At 43.1% G+C, this 24437-nt stretch overlaps 1 protein-coding gene across 2 annotated transcripts in view; it reads left to right on the forward strand.

The window, feature by feature from the left end:
- The first annotated feature begins 1633 nt into the window (after positions 1–1633).
- Positions 1634–24437, forward strand: part of ELOVL7 (ELOVL fatty acid elongase 7) — an 81510-nt gene continuing 58706 nt past the window's right edge. Inside the window, exon 1 of one of the 2 annotated variants that reach the window (XM_069556474.1) lies at positions 1634–1833. The gene's annotated coding sequence lies outside the window, so the exon portion shown is untranslated. Of the gene's footprint in view, positions 1834–2069; positions 2607–24437 lie in introns of those variants that run through there. The other variant, XM_069556475.1, reaches the window with a different exon arrangement.

Genomic DNA, 24437 nt, shown 5'->3' on the forward strand with positions numbered 1-24437 from the left:
TCTCTTTCCCTTCTTTATTTTTCTTGGCAGCACTGACCATAACATGACAGCTGTATTTCACTTGTTTAGTTCTCTGTGGTATGTCATCCCCAACTAGAATGGGGTAAGCGAGGGTACATTCCACAAGAACAGAGAACTTTTGTTGTTGTTGTTATCTGTTGAATCTCCAGAGCCTGGAACTTAAAAGCACTGAATATATATGTTAAATGAATGAATCCACTTGACCTTTTTGTGTACTTGAAATTTCATAATTATACATAGGTAGGTAGATAGTGATAAACACAAAAGCAAATATTGTTAAGCAATTGTCTCTAGTTCCCAGGAGCCACGTCTATTAAATGGCATGTTCTTATGATGAAAGCAAAGTTTATCTAAACAGAAGGAGAAATCTTTAGCTTCTCTAATACTTAGTAACCTATTTTAACAAAGAATTCCAGGCTTCAGAATCACTATAATCAAGAAGCAAGAATATCTAAATGATTAATAATATTATTTTATTTCCATTGCCTTTAGTTTCGCTGAAGCTGGGATTCTCTTAAATTTGAGCTTTCATGTTCCCCACTGGCTACTAGGAGGGCTCTCAACATTTTGTATAAAATCTTTAAAATCTCCTGTTGATGCAGTAGGATTAGGTGGTGGAAGGCCACACCTGTACCTGAGTGAAACATGCTTTTTCTCCCTCCCCTTCCTCCTGGGTAGTCTGGACCTTCCGGCAATGATTTCATGCTTAAAACTCACAGCAGAAACTCACAGACCATGCTTGTGAAGTGCCGGGGTCAGGACTTCAGCCCCTCCTGCTACATTCCGGCTTCTAGAAGACAACTCAATTCTCCTTCTTGAGTTTTTGCCTCCACAATAATTAACTTCTTAGGATTCTTATTTTACCTTCCAGATATTGATGCCAGGATTTCCAGACATGACAGTGGTTAGGAGGATCAAGATCAGACACAAAGCAAGGCAACGCCTAACATTCATCCTCACCCCACCATTCAGTCCAATCCAGGATAAGGAGAAGTCAATGTGCTGGAGTGTGCTGGCTGCAGCAGCTGCGGTTAATAATCAGAACAAGAAAGTTAACTTAGATTATATAGGATTTCCTCTTCATTGCTCTAATAGCCCTCTTCGCTCCCCCATATTCGCCGCAACTCTAGTTTTTAATAAGTAGGGGTGAAGCTGACCCGCACTGGGCCTCTCACGGCCGTCGGGTCTGGTCACCATTTTAGATAATGAATTAACCCTCTGAAAGAGCCTTTTCAGGAGCGAGAACTCCCTTTTTTTCCTACCACTCCGCCGCCAGCCTCATCCTCGGCCAGGTTTTCCTCATTTCAGATTTTTCTGCAACTTAATCCTGAGTCATGCTTGACAACAGTTTTCACATCATTTAAGCCTTTATTATTTAAGCCTTGAGATGACCTCAGGTGATGACATCTGTGCTCAAAAAGAAATGTGCAGAGGTCAGAACCGATCTTCCCGAGCAACCCTCGGTCCCCGGTCCCAGCCGCGAGGCGAGCGGCGGGGCGCCGAGCCAGGCGGAGGAGGGGCGCCCGAGGCCGCGCGCACCTCCCAGCGGGTCCTTCCCAGCGGGCGGCTCCTCCCCGCGCCCCCTCGCGGGTACCTGGCGGCCGCGGAGGGCGGGCAGGGGGCGGCGCTGCGCGGCGTCACGCGGCTGGGTGGGAGAGCGGGCAGGTGACACCCCGGCCGCCTCCGCCCCTTTCCCAGCTTGGTCTGCGGCCAGGGCAGCAGGGGCCGCTGTGAGGAGCTCCGCGTTCGCGCCGCCGCTCGCCGCCGCCCTCTGCTCGCGCGCCCGGGCGCTTCGGCTCCGCTCTTCGCGGGGTGAGTGCGGGGCTCCGAGCCGGGGGGCCGGGGCCTAACTTTTCCGGGACGCAAAGGAGGAGGGATGGGGGAGGAGAGGGAGAGGACCCCAGGACCGGGCGATCGAGGGCAGCCTAGTGGGAGGAACTTGGGCGCGGCGCGCGAGGAGTGGGATCCGGCTCCGGAAGACTCGGGAGCCCGGCCAGGCCCTGCCTGGACTCTGGGGGGCGCTTCGGAAGTTGCGGCCGCGACGCCGGGGAGTGCCCAGGGTCAAAGCCCTTCCCGCCGGCGGGCGGGGCCGCGGAGCTCACCTGCGCCCTCCCTGGGAGCCCCCCTACCAACACCCCCCCAACATCGCACAGGGACGGTGGTCCCCGCAGTCCCTGGGTTTTGAGCCCTCCCCTAGCTTTCCCTGGGGACTGGGCCCCGCTGTTCCAGGCGAGAGGACAAAGGTGCTTGCTGGTGGGACGGGGAGGAAGAGGGACCTCCTCGACCTTGACCGGCGAGGTCATTTTCCCAGCTCCGGGATCTGGCCTTGCTCGCCACAGCCTACCCCTGCCCCGCCGGGCAGAGCCCCTTTCTTTCTGCTTCTTTCCCCTCTGGGGTGCTTTTGTGTCCTCGAGGCCAGAATTAACTCGGGGCGCTGCTCTTGCAGCGGGCGCTGCCTTTTTGGCTCCCTGAACTGCATCCTGTCCCGGCAGCGGCTGCTGGCTGAGGAGAGTGATGAGTACAGAGCGGTAGAACAGGTCGTGCCGGAGATGGAAATCGGAAAGCCTGTTGTTTCATCTTCCGAGGTATCGTTGGTTAGAAAATGGGCCTTCCCCCCTAATCAACCAGCGCTGATTCAAACTTACCGGATGCCAAGGGAGCATTCGTTAGAGCTCCCTGGGGAAGGCTGGGACAGGAAGGATCTGGTCTCTACCCCTGTCCAGCTTGGGGAAAACAAGTGCCACAACGACTGAAGAATAGTTTTGGCGACCAAGCCTTTTTCCTCTTACTGATCTATTCCCTGGAAAAGCTTTTTCACTTAACCCTATATTCTCAGGTTACTCTTTCTCGCTCTTACTGTTTCACTGCCTTGAAAGAGTCATCAACTTTTGATTGTCCCCAGTCTTCTTGCCCATCATTTGACTGTTAATTCCCTTCCTGTCAATTCCCTTGACTGTTAATTCCCTTATTTTGTAGTTTTTGTTTCTACTACTGGCTTGAAATTGTTCCCCTCTAGGTCACTGAGGATTAAAAACAAAAAATCCCCTCCACCCCCAGTGGCAGACATGTATTGAATGCTTCTTGGCCTGGCACTGTTCTAAGAACTTGTATCAAATCTGTTAATTCTCACAGCAGCCCTATGGAGTAAATAAATGAAAACATGATGCTTTTTCAGATAGGGGAACTGAGACACAGGAACTTGCCCAAAGGCACACAAGTAGCTGGAGGAGATTGCAACTGAGATGCCAACTCAGGGGTCTGATCCAGGGCTGAGGCTGGTAACAACTACTGTGGGTACCCACTCCCCTAGAGTTCCTTTCTTTCCTCTCTGACTTTCCTGAAGTCCTGTGCTGTTTCATGGTTCACTGACCAGGCTCTCATTCTCTGGTTCCTTTTTTCCTTCTTGTGTACAAAGGTACTCATTTAGGTTTCCTTTTCATAGAACTTTGTTACTTAGGTTATCACTGCTACTTACTCGCCTTAAATTCTGTGGTTTCCATGGATCTTATTCAGTTTTAGTGTATATTGTAATACAGCAAGTCCCCCTCATATGAAGAACCTTCCTGATTGTGAACTTTCAAAGGTGCAAGTGTGCATCTGGTTCCAGCAAGAAACCACAATCTGCGCCGTCAACATCAGGTGTGAATGAAATAGCAGCTTGCTCTCCATTTCCTTTTGCTGATGACCCTTCAAGTTCTGTCATCTTGAATCTCTTCTCCCTCCTCCAGTCAGTGACTCGTCTTACCTGTTCACTTGATGCCAGCCCTTATATGCCAGCTGTTGTACAACTGCACACGTTTTCTTTACTTTTTGTGTTGGTTTTTTATGTATTATTTGTGTGAGAAGTATTATAAACCTATTACAATATAGTACTAACTCTGTTGGACTTACAAACACAGTCTTGGAATAGAACTTGGTCGTTTGTAGGGGACTTACTGTATTTCATTTGGATTTGTCTTGCTTTGCCGCAAAGCATTTCTAGTTAACACCAGTTAGTTATGTTAGCCTCCCTCCCCTTTATCATAGTCACCCAGGTGCAAAACCCAGAGGTCGTGTCTCAGATTACACTTTTTTCAATTGGAAACCTCTTTTCAGCTTTTACCTTGTCTCTTCCTTCTAGCCTTCCTCATTCTCACCTCTGTTCCCCTCTTCTCTTTACTAGTCTCCCTCTTCCCCACTCCTGAACATTTGTGTATCACTTATATCATTTTTTGTTGTTGATTAGCTTCTTTCATCAATAGTCATGGTCCATAGAAAGATTGTAAACAAAGTAAGGCTAATTTTTCAAGCCTTGCAACTAGTATCAGCTTGATAAATGCTTGCAGAATACGATGCAAGATGAATTAAGGTAGCATATACTGGGTGGGTTGGATGATGATAGAAAACTTAAAATTTTTTAAGCTGGGTTTTAGAGAATGTTAAGGAGTTTGTTTCAGTAAACATGGGGGAGCTGGCAGACAATGCAGAAGAAGAGGAGTTGGCCTCTGTCAGCTACATTGCTGCAGACAGAAACCCACCTATCCTGGCTAAACATTCCACTTAGAAGTGTAATGAATAAGGACCATATCAACAGAGAATCATGAATCCTAACCTTATCCTAGCAAAACAAGAGATGAAACCACAGTGAGTTACATGAAAACCCCAATTTTACTGACAAATATAACACATACATAAAAATGCAGAAAACATAAATGAAGAGATTACCACAGTAGATAATTTAGAAGTAGAATAACTGTCTTATTCTGACAATAGATATGATAGTTGGATATTCTGAAGATAGGCTAAATGGGAATCTTTTCTCAAAATCTCTGTGTAAGGTGATGTGGGCCTGGATTGATCCCGAAAGGCATTGTTAAAGAAGAACTGGCTGTGCTTGGGGAGGTCTGAGGTGAGGAGAAAAGAACACTGGAAGGTGTCAAAGTGGTGAGACTGGGGAGCCAAAAAGAGAATTTCTGCCCCCGAGCATGATTCTACCACAGTAAACGTTTTGCCATTTTACCTTTATCTCTCTCATTTTTTAAAATACATGTTTTCCTCTATCATACTACATATAGAGTTTTAATATTTTATATTTTCCTTGTAATATATAGTAAGCATTTTTCTTATAATTTCTAAAACTCCTATTGCATTTATTCCAATAATTATAATATGATTTCCTTAACTAATCCTCTGTTGTTGGATAGGTGTATTAGCAATAATTATAAACAACTCACATTGCAGTAATGCTTACCTTTGCAAATATGTCGTTGTACAAATTGGGATTTGTTTCTTTATGGTAGGCAATGGAATGTATGTAAAAGAAAGCCTCTGTCTTCAGATAATTACTATTTGAGTTGAAGAAATAAGACTTTTTCTAATTTGTTTAATTGTTTATTCTTCTTGGTATGCTACATGTGCAAACATCAGCTTTAGAATATGGAAGAATTTTGGAGCCTTTGTATATATAGTTGGGTAAACTCTGGGAGTTGGTGATGGACAGGGAGGCCTGGCCTGCTACGGTTCATGGGGTGGCAAAAAGTCGAACACAACTGAGTGACTGAACTGAACGGAACTGAACTGATATGTAGCAGCATGTTAAATTGAGAACTGATCTTGAATTTCAATAAAATACATCATAAACCAGGGAAAGAAGCATCCCATAAACACAAATTGGACTCATCCAATTTGGACTACTCACATTATGAAAAACTGAACACTCATGCACTTTATAGGATCAGTCTTTTTTAAAAAATTGAGATTTTTAATTACTCCTAATTGATTTAGATAGGAGAAGGGGACAACAAAGGATGAGATGGTTGGACGGCATCACCAACTCAATGGACGCGAGTTTGAGCAAGCTCTGGGAGTTGATGATGGACAGGGAAGCCTGGTGTGCTGCAGTCCATGGAGTCACAAAGAGTCAGACACGACTGAGCGACTGAATCAAACTGATTTAGATATATCAAAAGCACATGTTATTGCCTTGACAAATAAAATTATCCTTTTTCTTGGTGATAAATATGTCCAAAGAGATAGATATTTCCATTATTCAGATGAAATAAGTTACCATATAACATATAACTTGTATGACTACCTTGTTAAAGACAAATCTGCATCCACTTGGAGAAGCAGCCACAGGCCTTGACCACCAGCAGCCCAGCTCCTTTGTTTCCTCCAAGATTAACTATAGAGTCAAACTCAGCCAAAATTTGGGAATTGCAGAAGTTCAAATTCAATAAACATCTGAGTGTTAGGTTTGCATCAGGCAGAGTGGTTGGCAGGATGCTGAAGCTCGTCCAGGTCTGTGTGGGTTCAAGGGAGGTAAATACAGTACAGTGTGAAAAACTGTGATTAACAGAAACAGAGCATGGGGGAAGCCAAATGGGAAGGCAGGCAGAACTGCCCTCCTGAGCTGAAAGAAGGAACACTGGAGTAGAGAAATGGGCTGAGGGCTGGAAGTCAAATTCAGGCTGTGGTGCATTCAGAGAGCTGGAAACACTGTAAAAATCACTGCAGAGCAGGGTGTGATAGGAGGTTGCTAAGCGTGCTCAGCTTACTGAAGGCTGCATTTCACCTAGTAAAAATTTTGGATTTTGTCATACAGGCAATGGGGGTGGGGGGAGCGGGCTTTGGAGCCTTTTAAGAATGGAAGGGACCTGTTGGTATTGGTATTTCGAAAGCACCCCTCTGCACTTGCAACTTCATCATTCTGGAACCTCTCCCTCTCCTGTGGAGCTTTATCTCTTTTCTCTATCTGACCCTGGAAAGGACAGCTCCCTTCCACAATGATTTGGGAACAGAAAATGAGCTTGTGCCAAATGCTTATAGAATGCACGCTCTTGCTAACGATTACGAGGGGAAAAGTTTGAGCATCTTTTAGGTATCAGTCAATAGTTGCAGTCAGGCACTTCTGTGCATTTTTCTCATGAATTGTCTGAAGACAGCAAGGTCTGTACCAGAATCCTCACAGCACACATGGATGCAGAAAAGTGAAGAAAGGTGCTCAAGTGAAGAAGCAGAAATTGTGCTCAGCAAGGGTCCAGGGTTACAAGTGTGCAGCCAGGATTTAAATCCAAGTATAGTTACAACATTCAGGCTCTTCTGCCTTAGTATACTAACTTTGTGGGTTGATAATTTAGAGGGTGTCTCTTAAGCCACTAGGGTTCTAATATCCAACACTAGTTTTGTGAGGTCCCAAGTAGGTAAAATGGTAAAAAAAAAAAAAATCTGCCTGCAATGCCGGAAACCTTAGTTCGATCCCTGGGTCAGGAAGATCCTCTGGAGAAGGGAATGGCAACTCACTCAGTATTCTTGCCTGGAGAATCCCATGAACAGAGGAGCCTGGCGGGCTACAGTCCACGGGATCATAAAGAGTCAGACAGGACTGAGTGACTAATACTTAATAATACTTAAGGACAACTTATTTTAGACTTTTTAGGGTCGGTGGTAGAAATACGAGAACAAGAAAAAGAGGGTTTGGCAAATTGTCCCTCATCTAAATACAGCCCCCCATTCCTTTGTCTTCTTCCTTTCCATCCCAAATTGTGGGATTTTTGTCTTAATAGCACATTTACGATGTATTTGTTTGCTTGTTACAGTTACATGGCGTAACACGGACAGATGAGAAGGAAAGGCTGCTTGTATCTCACGGGGTCCAGGGCTTCTCCGCTCAGTCCTCTTCTTACTGGTTTCTGCCTTCTCTAGGCAGACAGTGCTGTGCTGGATCCTACAAGTCCAAAGATGTGTGTCTGAGGAGCAAACAAACTAGTGCTGACCTCACACATTAGTCCCTCCGCTTTTATCCTGTGATTTGCTGCAAGGCATATTCTTATACCTTCAGTCTTTGAAAATTTTCTTTGAAATTCTAACCAGTGAGACTTTAACCTGGAGAAAGAAAAAAAATAGAAATCACATTCTTAGGAAACCAACCTCAAGTGACTGCTTATAGAATAACTTATTCCTGAGCAAATGTGGAATTTAAAAAGTGAAGTGTAAGAATCACTATTCATTGTTCAAAGGGAGGAGAAAGGGGGTAATAGATGTAATATTAAACATTAAGTATAATCAATATTTTTATAATTAAAAAATAGAACTATATTAGGTTGAACATATTCAGTTGACATTTCTCTAGGAAAAACTGTTTGGATATTGGCAGTTACATATGATTCATCCTAATATGGGGCTTCCGAGTTGACAATAGCGGTAAAGAGCCTGCCTGCCAGTGCAGGAGACATAAGAGACAGGGGTTCAATCCCTGGGTCAGGAAGATCCCGTGGAAGAGGGCATGGCAACCCACTGCAGTATTCCTGCCTGGAGAATCCCGTGGACAGAGGAGCCTGGCGAGCTACAGTCCTTAGCGTCACAGAGTCGGACACAACTGAAGCGACTTAGCATACACACATTCTAATATAAAGATAATCCTCTTGATACCTAACTGGTTGACCCCATGAGCCCATGTTCATTTCTCCATAAAACACACCAAATGCTGCCCAGATATGAATATGTTCCCTGCTCCTACAACTGGGTCAGTGACTGTCTTTATTGCAAGCCTATTGGTGTTAATTATGCTTGTTATTGGATGGCATCACTGACTCGATGGACGTGAGTCTGAGTGAACTCTGGGAGTTGGTGATGAACAGGGAGGCCTGGCGTGCTGCGATTCATGGGGTCGCAAAGAGTCGGACACGACTGAGCGGCTGAACTGAACTGATGCTTGTTATCGTGATTAGGTAATTTCAGTTCAGTTCAGTCGCTCAGTTGTGTCCGACTCTTTGCGACCCCATGAATCGCAGCACGCCAGGCCTCCCTGTTCATCACCATCTCCCGGAGTTCACTCAGACTCACATCCATCGAGTCAGTGATGCCATCCAGCCATCTCATCCTCTGTCATCCCCTTCTCCTCCTGCCCCCAGTCCCTCCCAGCATCAGAGTCTTTTCCAATGAGTCAACTCTTCGCATGAGGTGGCCAAAGTACTAGAGTTTCACCTTTAGCATCATTCCTTCCAAAGAAATCCCTGGCTGATCTCCTTCAGAATGGACTGGTTGGATCTCCTTGCAGTCCAAGGGACTCTCAATTTAAATGTGTGTAAATCTATAAAAGTACAAAAGGAAAGAGTATTATTCCTGTGAAGAGAATGTTGTATTCTTTGGAAAGTTTCCTTTAAAGCGAGTGACTTAAAAAGTAGGTAGGAGAACTGTAAAGAATTGGAGAGAAAATTTTGAAAGCTTGAGAGATAATATCCTAAGCTTGGTTTGCAATTTTTTTTCTGTTTGTTTTCTTTTTGTTTCTTAGTGTTCAGTCCACATAGAACACTAAAAGTTAGAACTGTAGAAAATAAATTCTGACTATGGTTTATGTGAGAAAAATATTGGGCAGGAATTCTTCCTCAAGGGAAATCTTGAGATTACTTTGGAAAACTGGGAACTTAGGGCCTACTAATATGTCTAAAGGTAAAGTACATATTTATGGTATATATGTAATTTTTGATTCTTCAAACAATTTTTTTTGATTAATCAACCGGAACTAGTCAAAATTGCAGCAGTATTTTTTTTAAAATTCCAGCTGTTAGACTATAATCATTTATGCTGTTACATAGTAGATTGTCAGAACCTTTGCCTCTGTAGGTATTTTATGCACCTCATTAATAAAGACTAGTGAAACTTTGCCATTTAGATTGTAAAAAGCAGAGTACATGTAGATTTTTTTTCCTTTGCTTAGCATACCATACTAATGGTACATATTCAACTCTACTTCTTATTTTAAATTAAGCTTTTAGTATCCATATACTATTTAAGCTTATTTTAATAATGTGAACCAATACATAGAACCTAGAGCTGGTTCCTACCTCCCTTAAATGACTTCTATAAAGATTGAAAGCAAAAATACAAAGGCTAGAGTTAGCTAGAATCAGTTAAACTTGATCAATTTTGTAGTGTTATTAAGTTGGTAAGTTGAATTAGGCAAGGTATAATTTATTCTAGATTCAAATGTTTGTTATAGTGGTATGATAATTATTTTCTGAAACATTATAACAGGTTAGTGAAAAAAGACCAAACATAAAATGTGAAAAATAAAAATACATTTTACAATAATAGCATTTATTGAACACTTGCTGGATGCCAGGCACTTTGCTAAATTCTAACGTGCCTTATCTTATTTAATCTTCACAGAAGCCCTACTAGGAGGATGGTAGTGTTTCTAGTGTATAGATAAGAAAACTGACGCATATAGAAGTTCAGTGACTTGTCCAAGATCATGTGGTTAGACACAGCATTGGAAATCAGACCCAGTTCATTCTGGGCTCCAATGCCCACGTGCCCTAATATAGATTGTTTTTATTTTTGTAAGCAGTGTTTTTGAGAGGTGGTCCTAGGCAGTCATAGCAGGGACAGGGGAAGGGAGGCAGCCAGTACAAAGAGTGTCAATGAAGATGGTACTACTACTACTGCGGGTGCCTAGGCCTCCTTCCCACAGGGTTACTTCCCAGACTTATCTATCCAAGCAGCAAGGAAGTGAAAACTTTGTTGGGACATGTGCATGTCTTTTAAAAGACATGTTAAAGCGTTTTGCACTTGGAAAGGACCTTAGAGATCCTTTAGATCAACTTCTTTTACAGATGAGGAAACTGAGGCCCAGCAAGTACAGGTCATTTGGCCAAGGCTATGTGTGTGTTAGTCATTCAGTCATCTCCGACTCTGCCCGCCAGGCTCCTCTGTCTATGGAATTCTCCAGGCAAGAATACTGGGATGGGTTGTCATTTCTTCCTCCAGAGGATCTTCCTGACCCAGGGATCAAACCTGGGTCTCCTGCATTGCAGGCAGATTCTTTACCATCAGAGCCACCAGGGAAGTCCAGTCAAGCCCATAAGCCTATTTAAAATGTGGGACCAGAGTCACATATGTAAAAAACAAACTTATGGTTACCAGGGGGAAGAGTGGAAAGGTATAAACTGGGAGATTGGGATTGATGTATACACATTACTATATATAAAATAGATAACTAATAAGGACTTTACTGTATAGCACAGGGAACTCTGCTCAATAGTATGTAATGACCTATGTGGGAAAAGAATCTTAAAATGAGTAGATATATGTATATGTATGACTAATTCACTTTGTTGTACACCTGAAACTAATGCAACATTGTAAGTCAATTATACTTCAATTAAAAAAAAATGTTTTTAATTAGGAAATAAAAATGTGGGGACTAGAAATAAGTTCTCCTGATTAGCGTCTAAATGGTTTTCTGACTTGCTAATTATTTTGTCTTCATTAACCTTAACTCAGAATATGACTTCACTACTGAATCTGTTTTTTTAAGATTTTTTTGATGTGGACCATCTTAAAATTCTTTATTGAATTTGTTATAATATTGCTTCTGTCTTATGTTTTGTTTTTTTGGCCCAAAGACGTGTGGGATCTTAGCTCCCAAGCAGGGATTATACCCACACCTCTGCATTGGGAGGCAAAGTCATAATCACCGCCAGGGAAGTCCCACTACTGAATGTTTAAAGCCCCTAAATTGCCCCATCCATCCTTGTCTGTAAGTAACAACATTAATTAGTCCTGTAGATTTTACTGTACATCATGACCAGGGCAAGGATTACGTTTCCCCTGTGTGATGAGTGGGAAACGCAAAGCAATGTGGTGTTTCTCATTCTAAGGCCTATGAATTATAGAACCTAACCCTGAACCATGACTGAAAATGTAAAAGAAGAAAAATACATTATCTTAGCCAACACAGCTAAACCATCCAGCCCAGCCCATGCTGGCTCATCTAACAGGCCCTAACACTCATCCTCTGTCCTTAGCCATAGTTTACCACCTTTAGGTGACTGCCTGAGAATCTCATGGAAGTAGCATCTGTGGGGCTGGATGGGGTGAGGTCGGAGGAGAGTTGGTGCCCACTGCTTTTCTTGGCACCCCTTAAAAAATCTGTCAACCTGCAATCTTTCACTGTTTCATCAGTAGACACAGCAAGGATGGGTTGTTAACCATTTCCTTACTAGCAAACAAGTATGTGCTGCTGTTTTTCCTCCATGTCCTTCTTTGCTTGTACATGCCATAAAAGAAATTCTTTGCATGCATAATCTCAGTTCTTAGTGTAACCCTAAGTGATGTGTATCTCAACTCAATTTTACAGACAAAAATTTGAGACTCCAAGAAATTTAGGTGATTTCTGCTAAGGTCACTGCAGGGTGAGTGGCAGACCTGCGTCTGTGCTTAGCCACCCGGTCATGTCCGACTCTTTGATCCCATGGACTGTAGCCCACCAGGCTCCTCTGTCCATGGGGATTTTCCAGGCAAGAATACTGCAGTGGGTTGCCATGCCCTCCTCCAGGGGATCTTCCCAACCCAGGGATCAAATCCAGGTCTCTCCCATTGCAGGCGGATTCTTTACCATCTGAGTCACCAGGGAAGCCCGGACCTGGGTCTAGAATGCAGATATTCTGATTACACAGCCTGCCATTTATTCTGTGTGACCTTAGAATCTATTTCCTCATCTTTAGTAAAGAATCATGGAGGATGGCAGATAATATGCTTAGGAAATAGGACAGTTACAAAGTTTGTACGTGATAATATGTAATTTACATTCCACATTAAAAAGAATGTTTGAAATGCTCGCAATAAATATATTAAGATCCAAGCACAGAAGGGGGAAATCTAGGTGACAGAATTATGATAAATGGAACACTAAATTTTAACTACTAGCTGGGAGTAGATGAAAGAGTAAGATGGTATTATCACAACTCTACTGGTTTGGTTTTTTAACACCAAAGATCAATTTTTAAGGCAATTTTTTCTCCTAGAAATGAATTATAGGAGGAATTTATTTATCAAGTAGGTTCTTCTAAAAAGGATCTTGAATCACTTCATGTAAATATAATGCTTTCAATAATAGTTTTGGTAAAGATGGAAAAATATTCTTTAATATTGATTCTTTATGTAAAGTTTATTTCCTTTTGGCCCAGCCATGTGGCATGTGGCGTTTTAGTTCCCTGATCAAGGATCAAACCTGTGCCCCCAGCAGTGGAAGAATAGTATCTTAACCACTAGACCACTCAGAAAGTCCCATCTATTAATATTGGCTCTTGATAACTAATTTATTATGGACAATAATATAGGTAAACTCTGAAGCATCTCTTCAAAGGCGTCAGGGTTAGGCTAATAAACTTTTATTGTTCAGTTGCTAAGTCATGTCCAACTCTTTGTGGCCCCATGGACTGCAGCACACAGTGTTTCCCTGTCCTTCACCATCCACTGAGTTGCATGATGCCATCCAATCATCTCATCCTCTGTTGTCCCCTTCTCCTCCCGCCTTCAATTTTCCCCAGCATTAGGGTCTTTTCCAGTGAGTCAGTTCTTCCCATCAGATGGCCAAAGTATTGGAGCTTCAGCCTCAGTCCTTCCAATGAATATTCAGGATTGATTTCCTTTACAGTGACTGGTTTGATCTCTCTGCAGTCAAAGGGACTTTCAAGAATATTCTCCAGGACTACAGTTTGAAAGCAACAGTTCTTTGACGCTCAGCCTTCTTTATGGTCCAACTCTCACATCTGTACATGGCTACTGGAAAAGCCATAGCTTTGACTATACGGACCTTTGTCAGCAAAGTGATGTCTTGACTTTTTAATACTTTGTCTAGATTTGCCATAGCTTTCCTTCCAAGGAGCAATCATCTTTTAATTTCATGGCTGCAGCCACCATCTGCAGTGATTTTGGAGCCCAAGAAAATAAAATCTGTCACTGTTTCCTTTGTTTCCCCATTTATATGCCATGAAGTGGTGGGACTGGATGCCATGATCTTAGTTTTTTGACTGTTGAGTTTTAAGCCAGCTTTTTCACTCTCCTCTTTCACCTTCATCAAGAGACTCTTAAGTTTCTCTTTGCTTTCTGCCATTAGGGTGGTATCATCTGCATATCTAAGGTTTTCTCATGGCAATCTTAGTTGTGATCCACACCATCAAAGACTTTCACATAGTCAATGAAACAAAAGTAGATGTTTTTTTGGAATTCTCTTGCTTTCTATCATCCAGTGGATGTTGGCAATTTGACCTCTGGTTCCTCTACCCTTTCTAAATCCAGCTTGTACATGTGAAATTTCTCAGTTCATGTACTGCTGAAACCTAGCTGGAAGGATTTTGAGCTTTACCTTGCTAACATGTGAAATGAATGCAGTTGTACGGTAGTTTGAACATTCTTGTAGACTTCCCTGGTGACTCAGGTGGTAAAGAATCTGCCTGCAGTTCAGGAGACCCAGGTTCAATCCTTGGGTCGGGGAGATCCCTTGGAGAAAGGAATGGCTACCCACTCTAGTGCTCTTGCCTGGGAAATCCCATGGACAGAGGAGACTGGTGGGCTACAGTCCATGTATCAGACACAACTGAGTGACTAACACTTTCACATCTGAACATTCTTTGGCATTGCCCTTCTCTGGGATTGGGATGAAAGCTGACCTTTTCCAGTCCTTTGGCCACTGCTGAGTTTTCCAATTTGCTAGCATATTGAGTGCAGTACTTTAACAGTATCATCTTTTAGGATTTTCAATCGCTCAGCTGAAATTCTGTTACCTCTACTAGCTTTGTTCGGAGTAATGCTTCCTAAGGCCCACTTGACTTCCCACTCTAGGATGTCTGGTTCTAGGTGAGTGACCACACCATTGTGGTTATCCCAGTTATTAAGACCATTTTTGTGCAGTTCTTTTGTGCAAGTTATTCTTGCCTCTTCTTCTTAATATCTTTTGCTTTTGTTAGATCCTTACAGTTTCTGTCCTTTTAACCATTCAGCATCACAATAATCCAAGTCTGTGCCCCAACCACAAATGCTCAAGAAGCTAAAGTTGAATGGTTCTATGAAGACCTATAAGACTTTCTAGAACTAACACCAAAAAAGATGTCTTTTCATCATAGAGAATTGGAATGCAAAAGTAGGAAATCAAGGGACACCTGGAGTACTAGGCACATTTGACCTTGGAGGACAAAATGAAGCAGGGCAAAGGCTAACAGAGCTTTGCCGAGAGAATGCACTGGTCATAGCAAACACTCTCTTCCAACAACACAGGAGTTGACTTTACACACGGACATCACCAGATGGTCAATACTGAAATCAGATTGGTTATATTCTTTGCAGCAGACCAGGGAGAAGCTCTGTACAGTCAGCAAAAACAAGGCCTGGAGCTGACAGTGGCTCAGATCACGAGCTCCTTATTGCAAAATTCAAACTTAAATTAATAAAGTTTAGGTTCTTATAATGATTACAGTAACAACTCATCCTAAGTAAAGCAGCTTTTTTAGACCTAAGATTAGTCTAAGGATGGGCATTAGAGGGTTCATAACATCTCAAAAACATCAAATCTATGTATACATTGTTGTTTCTGGAGTAGTAGCCCACAGCACCATAGTCTCAAAGGCTATTGATTTAGGAGAGACATGAAATAAAATATATAAAATGCTTAATAAAGTTTCACGTATAAACATGTACAGGGATTAGCTTTTAATGTTAATGTTAGAATTAAGCGTATAGTGTCTACATGAACTGACTGTGTAGAATTTATCCAAGTTGCAAGGACACAGCACTAATAGCGAGGCCTCTGAACAGAGGTGACCTTCATCCATGATAGTTTTCATTTCTGTTTTCCTGTTTCTCTAGGAAAAATGACTTCTGCTTTAAGTGTTAAATCAATATTCACTAGTTTATGAAATAAACCTTGACTCTTTTCTGTGAGTTAGACACTGGAGATGTAGAAATCTGAAAGTCAGCTCCCCTCATCATTTCTTTCTGTATCTCATGCTCACATCCGATTTAGCAGCCATCATGTCAGGTACGTCCCCAAAGTGTATCCTGAATCCATCTGCTTCAATAAACTCCTGATCCTGCTGCCTCCCTACCGTCAGTTCTCTACCAAGCAAGCAAGTTAATTTTTAAACACATAAATCAGATCATGTCACTGCTTTGCTTAAAAGCTTCTGATGAGAGTTTCAGTTTTATAAGATGTAAAGAGTTCCAAAGATGGATGGAGATAATGGTTGCTCAACAATATGAATGTACTTAATACCACTGAATAATGCACTTAAAAATTGTTAGTTGGTAAATTTTATGTGTATTTTATTATTTATAATTAAAAATAATCATACAACAACAACGAAAAGTCTTTGATGGTTTCCCATTGTACCTAGAATAAAAACTCTGACTCTCTCACTGAGGCCTCGGGACCCTGTATACTCATTTCTCCGAGTCGTCTAGCATCAGTCTCTTCCTTGACTCTGCTTGCTATTACTCCAACATACTGTTTGTCCCTGCCTCTAGCCTTTGCCCTTGCTTTCGTCTCCTCCAGGACTGTTCGCCCCTCAGATCCTCTCAAATGTTCTAGAACTTTCTGACTCCCCTCCTAGTGTTGCTGTCTTCTGAATCTGTTGACCCAATCATATCAGTCTGTCATGTTTCATTTCTTTATAACATTTTTTTTTGTTTTGCTGCTGCTGCTGCTAAGTCGCTTCAGTCATGTCCGACTCTGTGCGACCCCATAGACGTCAGCCCACCAGGCTCCCCCATCCCTGGGATTCTCCAGGCAAGAACACTGGAGTGGGTTGCCATTGCCTTCTCCAATGCATGAAAGTGAAAAGTCAAAGGGAGGTCACTCAGTCGTGTCTGACTCTTAGCGACTCCATGGACTGCAGCCTACCACGCTCCTCCATCCATGAGATTTTCCAGGCAAGATTACTGGAGTTTTTTTGTTTTAAGTTTGGCTAATCTTTGTTTTGAGCTTCCCTGATGGCTCAGTGAGTAAAGAATCCACCTGCAATGCAGGAGACACAGGAGACGCGGGTTCAATTCCTGGGTTGGCAAGACCCCCTGGAGAAGGGAAAGGCAACCCACTCCAGTTTTCTTGCCTGGAAAATCCCATGGACAGAGGAGCATGGTGGGCTACACTCCAAAGGGTCATAAACAGTTCAGTTCAGTCCCTCAGGCGTGTCTAACTCTTTGTGACCCCATGGACCACAGCATGCCAGGCTTCCCTCTCTGTCACTGACTCCCGGAGTTTACTCAAATTCATGTCCATCAAGTCGGTGATGCCATCCAACCATCTCATCCTCTGTCGAACCCTTCTCCTCCCGCCTTCAATCTTTCCCAGCATCAGAGTCTTTTCAAATGAGTCAGTTCTTCACAGCAGGTGGCCAAAGTATTGGAGTTTCAGCTTTAGCATTAGTCCTTCCAATGAATATTCAGGACTGATTTCCTTTAGGATGGACTGGTTGGATCTCCTTGCAGTCCAAGGGACTCTCAAGAGTCTTCTCCAACACCACAGTTCAAAAGCATCAATTCTTTGGCGCTCAGCTTTCTTTATAGTCCTCACATGCATACGTGACTACTGGAAAAACCATCACTTTGACTAGATGGACCTTTGTTGGCAAAGTAATGTCTCTGCTTTTTAAGATGCTGTCTAGGTTGGTCATAACTTTTCTTCCAAGGAGCAAGAATCTTTTAATTTCATTGCTGCAGTCACCATCTGCAGTGATTTTGCCCCCCCCACCCCCGCCCTGCTGTTTCCATTGTTTCCCCATCTATTTGCCTTGAAGTGATGGGACCAGATTCCATGATCTTAGTTTTCTGAATGTCGAGTTTTAAGCCAACTTTTTCACTCTTCTCTTTCACTTTCATCAAGAGGCTCTTCAGTTCTTTGCTTTCTGCCATAAGAGTGGTGTCATCTGCATATCTGAGGTTATTGATATTCATTTCTGTGGAACACTGCAATCCTGGATTAGGCTGGATAAGTGAATTGTAGGGGGACAGCAGAGAATGAGATGGTTGGATGGTATTGCTCAAACATGAGTTTGAGCGATTCTGGGAGATGGTGAAGGACAGCAAAGCTTGGCATGCTGCAGTCCTTGGGGTTGCAAAGAATTGGAGATGACTTAGTGACTGAACAACAACAAAATGCAGAAATAGGAAGCACAATGATTTCATTTAATCTTACTGTTGGTTACTTTGTTTTTCTTCCTTTTGTGAGCTTATCTGTATACGTTGTGGGTGCGTGCTCTTATGCACATGTATGTTATAATACTTTTCCTATGTTCTGACTTGTAATGGGGGAGACTGGTACAGTTTTTGTTCTCTCCAGGAGTTGTTAATCCACATGACCTACCCACCTACTCTGGGTACCATCTCCCTTCCCGGATAAGACACCATACTCTATTCCCATCCGCAACCAGACTGAACCTGTTACTGCTAATTCTGGCTTATCTCAAAGATGAGGGATTTGAGGTCAGTTGACTTCCACCCTTGCTTTCATGATTCTTGGTTACTGCCTATAAGAGAAATGCCTTACTAGGCGTCACAGCCTTTCTGTTGTCTCCTCCTGCTGTTGACCACACTTCCACTCTGTCTTTTCTTCTTTGAAGCCCTCTTCCACCGTGTTCAAACTCTGTCATATCCTCATTGCCATCACCTGCCAAAAATAACAGTCATGGCTCTTCCCCATCCCGTGCCTATATATCCCTTATAAGAAAGTCCGTCCATCGAGCCATCCAACAAATGCTTTCCTGTCTGACATACTCTGGGTATCATCTCAGGTGCTGGAGAGGCAGCAACACACAAAACAGAAAAAGATCCTGTTTACCCCGAGGAGCTTATATTCCAGGGTGTTATTAGGGAGTGAGCGGAAATCAGATAATAAACAAATACATATAGAACATTGGTGAAATATATAAAAATCATGATAACAACTGCTACAGGGAAAAATAAAGCAACAAAGGGTAGTCCATGGTGGTGGGGTGATGAACGTGACATTTTAGCAGAGATCTGAAAGAAGTGAAGGAGTATCCATGACAAGTATCTGCAAGAAGAGAATTCCACACTGTTGGGACAGTGGTTTCAGATGTTCTTGCAGTGTTCAAGAAAGGACCAGGAGCCCAGTGTGGCTGATGCCCTCTGTGTAAGAGGCTAGGTGAGAAAAGGAGAGGTCAGAGAGGTAGTCAAGGCCACTTCGGACCTTGGAGGCCATTATAGGAACTTTGACTCAGTGTGAGTGAGGTGGGAAGACATTGGGGCATTTTAAGCAGAGAAGTGATGTGAGGGTTTTCATTTTATTTTGTTTTATCCTTTGGTGTGTTAAGTACATTGAAGAGGAACAAAGGTGAAATAAGGGAGAGCAGCTGAGAAGCTATTGCAGTCATTCAGATAAGGGAGGACTACTGTTAAGTGAAAAGCGACTTGGATTCCAGAATTTATTTAGGAGGGTGTTGTCAGGATTTGCTGGTGGATTTGATGTAGGGGTAAGAGGACTGGAGGAATTTTTTGTACTCTCAATTACTCCGTGTTTGGATGGACTGGCCAGAATTCCACTATCTTGCCATTGCCACATCTGAAGCAGACTACCTTTTTCATTTTCATATGTGAAGAGAACACAATGCTCCTTTTTTAGATGCTTCCCTCTCCAGCTTTACTCTCTCTGCTGTTCTTAACCCACTTTGTCCATCACTTCTCCTCCTGAGTCTCACATGCTTTGGACTTTGACGTCTAACTTGATTTGGCATCTCCCCATCAGCTATTGCTCTGGGAAACTTCAAAACCCTTTCAGAAGCCAACTTAGGAGTAGCCTTCTCAGAAAAAAATTCATTGTCTGACCCAACTGTGATAAGCTCTACCACACTGAAACTGCCTGCTTTCATAGCCTATTTCTGGGACTTTTAACCTGGATATGTGCCAAGAAAAACATCATCAGTTCTAAAAGCCCTTCTTCAAACCATAGTCTCTGGTTTATCACCTCTCTTACACCTCCCCTTCTTTATTTTTTCCTTCCAGTTTTATTGAGATACAATTGACGTACATAGACTCTGTATAAGTTTACAGTATAATTATTTGACTTATACATCCTGTAATGATGACCTCAGTAAGTTTAGGGAGCTTTTCAGTGAACTTTAGTGAACTCTGCAGAACAAATCTGAAATTTGAGGGTGGGACTCCAGCATCAGTTCAGTTCAGTTCAGTTCAGTCGCTCAGTCGTGTCCAACTTTTTGAGACCCCATGAATCACAGCACACCAGGCCTCCTTGTCCATCACCAACTCCTGGAGTTCATTCAGACTCACGTCCATCAAGTCCGTGATGCCATCCAGCCATCTCATCCTCTGTCGTCCCCTTCTCCTCCTGCCCCCAATCCCTCCAGCATCAGAGTCTTTTCCAGAGTCAACTCTTCGTATGAGGTGGCCAAAGTACTGGAGCTTCAGCTTTAGCATCATTCCCTCCAAAGAAATCCCAGGGCTGATCTCCTTCAGAATGGACTGGTTGGATCTCCTTGCAGTCCAAGGGACTCTCAAGAGTCTTCTCCAACACCACAGTTCAAAAGCATCAGTTCTTCGGTGCTCAGATTTCTTAACATCCAACATGATGAGAGTCCTACTCTCACATCCATACATGACTACTGGAAAAACCATAGCCTTGACTAGACGGACCTTTGTTGGCAAAGTAATGTCTCTGCTTTTGAATATTCTATCTAGGTTGGTCATATCTTTTCTTCCAAGGAGTAAGCGTCTTTTAATTTCATGGCTGCAGTCCAGTAGTTCTTAATGTTCTCCATCATCTCATAGTTACAAATTTTAAAAAACAAATTATTTTACCTTGTGATGAGAACTCTTAGGGCTTACTCTTGTGACAACTCTCCTATATATATATAACATACAGCATTGTTAACTATATTTATCATGTTGTGTTACGTCCCTAGTTCTTATCTATCTTATAACCAGATGTTTGTATCTTTGATTGCCTTTATCCAATATCCTCTCCTTACATCTCTTGCCTCTTGAGCCATAAATCTGATCTCTTTTTCTATGACTTTGTTTGTTTTTGAAATACAATTGACCTACAACACTGTGTTAGTTCCTGGTACAGCATAGTGATTTGATATTTCCATACATTTCGTAATGATCACTGTGGTAAGTCTAGTTACCATCTATTATCATGTAAAGATATTACATAATTACTGATGATTTTTCCCCACACAGTGCCTATCATACTCATGACTCATTTATTTTGTAGCTGCAAGTTAACCTCTTAACCTCCTTTACCTATTTCTCTCCTCCCCTCACCCTTCCCCTACTGTACTCATAGTGTGCGTGCTAAGTCGCTTCAGTCATGTTTGACTCTTTGGAACCCTATGGACTGTAACCCACCAGGCTCCTCTGTCCCTGAGATTCTCCAGGCAAGAATACTGGAGTGGGTTGCCACGCCTTCCTCTAGGGAATCTTCCTGGCTCAGGAATCGAACCCACATCTCTTATGTCTCCTGAATTGGCAGGCGGGTTCTTTACCACTGGCACCACCTAAGAAGCCCTTTTATTCTCAGAAAGACCTTCGTGTTTCCTTAGTCTCTCAGCTCTCTACTTCTGTGTTTATCTAGCAAATCCCTAACTCCAAATTAACCCCATAGTCTTCTTCTGAACATATACCCAGGCAGCTGAACAGTATTGCAGAAAGCTGGGTAAAAAGGTAAATTGATAATCTATTAATGTATAGTTTCCAGACTCAGTTATACTCTGACCAACATTACTTAATCCTTTCACTCAGTGACTCTCAGCCTTGGCTGCATAACAGAATCTTTTTGGAATTTTAAAAAAATCTCAACACCTGGGCTGTCTAGGCCAATTAAATCTGAAAGTTCAGGGTGGGTCTCCAGCACCAGTAGTTCTTAATGTCCTCTGGGTGATTTCAGTATGTAGCTGAGATTGAGAAGCACTGCTTTCAACTTGTCCTTGAAAGATTTTCATTTTCTCCTCCCCACAAAACCTCTTTCTTTCACCACCCTCCAAAATCCTCCTCCCTAATCCTATTTTATCTCACTAATCAGCCTCACCTCCTATCTTGCTATAAAAATGGAAGGTTTTATTGGTGAATCTTTCTATTTTTTGTCCCCATTTAGTCAACTGAACTTTTTAAGCAGTTTATTTATCTTTGGCTGTGTTGGGTCTTCGTTGCTGCATATGGGCTCCCTCTAGTTGCGGTAAGTGGGGGGCTACCCTTCCTTGAGGTGCGCAGGCGTCTCATTGCTGTGGCTCCTCTTGTCGCAGAGGAGAGGCTCTAGGCATGCGGGCTTTAGTAAAGGTGGTGTACAGGCTTAGTTGCACGTGGAATCTTCCCAGACCAGGGATCAAACCCATGTCCCCTGCATTGGCAAATAGATTCTTAACCACTGGACCACCAGTGGTTAAGGACCACTAGGACTGCTAGGAAGTCCTAGTCAGCTAAACTTTGAATTGGGGCATGGTTAGTGCCAGGTGTTCTGCTGGGCATTGGGCATAGAGTGGTGGGCAGGATCAGAACAGTCCAGGCCATCCTGGGACTTTCAGTACAGTGCCGCAGGCAGGTGGGTGAATTAGGCAATTGTGGCACATGGTGAGGCAATCAGGTGTCACTGGAGCACACAAGAAAGGCCCTAATTTAGACTTGTGCCAGGAAGGCTTCCTTCCCCTGCATTAACTCATCTATGACCTGTCCTCCTTTCTCTTGCCCTTCATGGAGGATGACCTGCCAGACTCGCCATCATGCTGGCCTGTGTCTCCATCCCTTCTATTTCTCCTCCACACATTCCTTGGTTGTCCCTCCCTGTTTCTTTCTATTGTTTCTTCCTCTCACTGTAAAAATTCTTAAGGTTTTACCAGAATGATAAAGCTTGATCTTGCATCTCTTTCCTCTTCTCTAGCCTTCACAAGCTGTCCTTTTTGACTCTTCCTTTTTCATCTTCTTTGTGAGATTTCTTCCCTCAGCCTACCCGTTAAATGATAGTATTCTCCACTCTTTTTCTCATTCATCCATAACTGATTTTAATCACCATCTAGACATGTGCTGTGTGCTAAATCACTTCAGTCATGTCCAGCTCTTTGCGACCCCATGGACTGTAGCCCGCCAGGATCCTCTGTCCATGGGGATTCTCCAATACTGGAGTGGATTGCTGTGCCCTTCTCCAGGGGATCTTCCCAACCCAGGGATTGAACCCACATTTCTTACGTCTCCTGCATTGGCTGGTGGGTTCTTTACCCCTAGCACCACCTGGGAAGGAAAGCTTCCCAAATCTGTATCTGTCTTCAGCCTTGACCTCCCTCCCGAGTGCCTGCAGCCATCTCGACCTGAATGTCCCACAGGCTTGTCACATTGGAATGTATTAATTCCCTGCCTCTTAAACCTATTCCTCTTTCTGTGTTCCTTATCTCCTCTGGTGACACTGTCATGCACATAGTCACCCCAACCAAACCAGTCACTTTAGTCACACTACCCTAAGTCTCTATCCTGTCTGGCGAATCACCAAGCCCTTCCTGCATTGCCTCATACATTTTCCTTGGCTTTGTTTCTACCACCGTGGCATGTCAGCAGATCATCTGTGTCCTTGTTTAGGCCTTTCAGCATTTCTCACTGGGATAATTGCAGTTAAATCCTAACTGGTCTCCCTGCCTTTAAGGCTCGCACCCTGACATGCATCCTTCATCAGCTAGGTCACAACACTTGTTTGAGAGACATCCTTCAGAGGCTCCCCCTGACTTTGCTAAGGCTTGCACACTGGACTGAGAGAGTGCTTCTGGGGTGAGGGCTTTTCTTGAGGGTGGGGGTCTAGGGGATGGGGCTCCAGCAGAACTGTGTGGTTAAGTTCTTTTATGTCTTTGTGCTTCAGCATAATATATTGCCTTTTGAAAGCTGTCCATTGCCTGTGCACCGCCTTTTCTTGCTCTTTCTCATTTGTACTTCTTCCTCAATGCATTCGTTACCCCAAAGTGCTCAGTTCCTGCCAATCATTAAGAAGTAGCTCAGATCGCATGTCTTTTAGGGCTTCTTATCATTCACATCCTTATTAATTTATTCACTGAGATTCATGTGTTGTCTCAGGCAGCCAACAACATCAAAAAAGGTGGAAGATAGGAGCGTACCTGACTGTGTTAGAGCAGTGCTCCTTAGATTATCTGTGGTGATAGGCCAATTGAATTGTTCTTTGTTTGGGCTCTATCATGGGACAATACGTGGTCCTGTTGCACATGATTAAAGTGCAGTTTGCACCACATGTGACTCACCAGATTAATTCAACAACACCCAAACTGGTCTATACCTTGTTCAGCAAGTATCACATACTTTAATGTCACTGAAATATCAAGCTGCCATAAACATTTCCAAATACTTGCACTTGATTTCTGGACTAACCTTGGACCAGGATGGTAATAAACCATTTGGACATCAGCACCAGTCCACTGGCCAGCTTTGATTTGCAATGTACTAGAGGGTTGGCTATAGATGCTATGGTAGGAGAGAAGACAGTTACAGCAGGGACTCAAGAGACTAGACAGAGTAGAGCTGCAAGGGGGGCAGAACGCTGTTAGAGAAGGGCAAAAAAATTTTTTTTAAAGATACGCTTACCGGCTAGGTGAACAAGTCATTTTTAGCCACAAGGAGAAATTGGAGCATAG

Source organism: Ovis canadensis, chromosome 16 (assembly GCF_042477335.2).
Source record: "Ovis canadensis isolate MfBH-ARS-UI-01 breed Bighorn chromosome 16, ARS-UI_OviCan_v2, whole genome shotgun sequence".
NCBI lineage: Eukaryota > Metazoa > Chordata > Mammalia > Artiodactyla > Bovidae > Ovis > Ovis canadensis.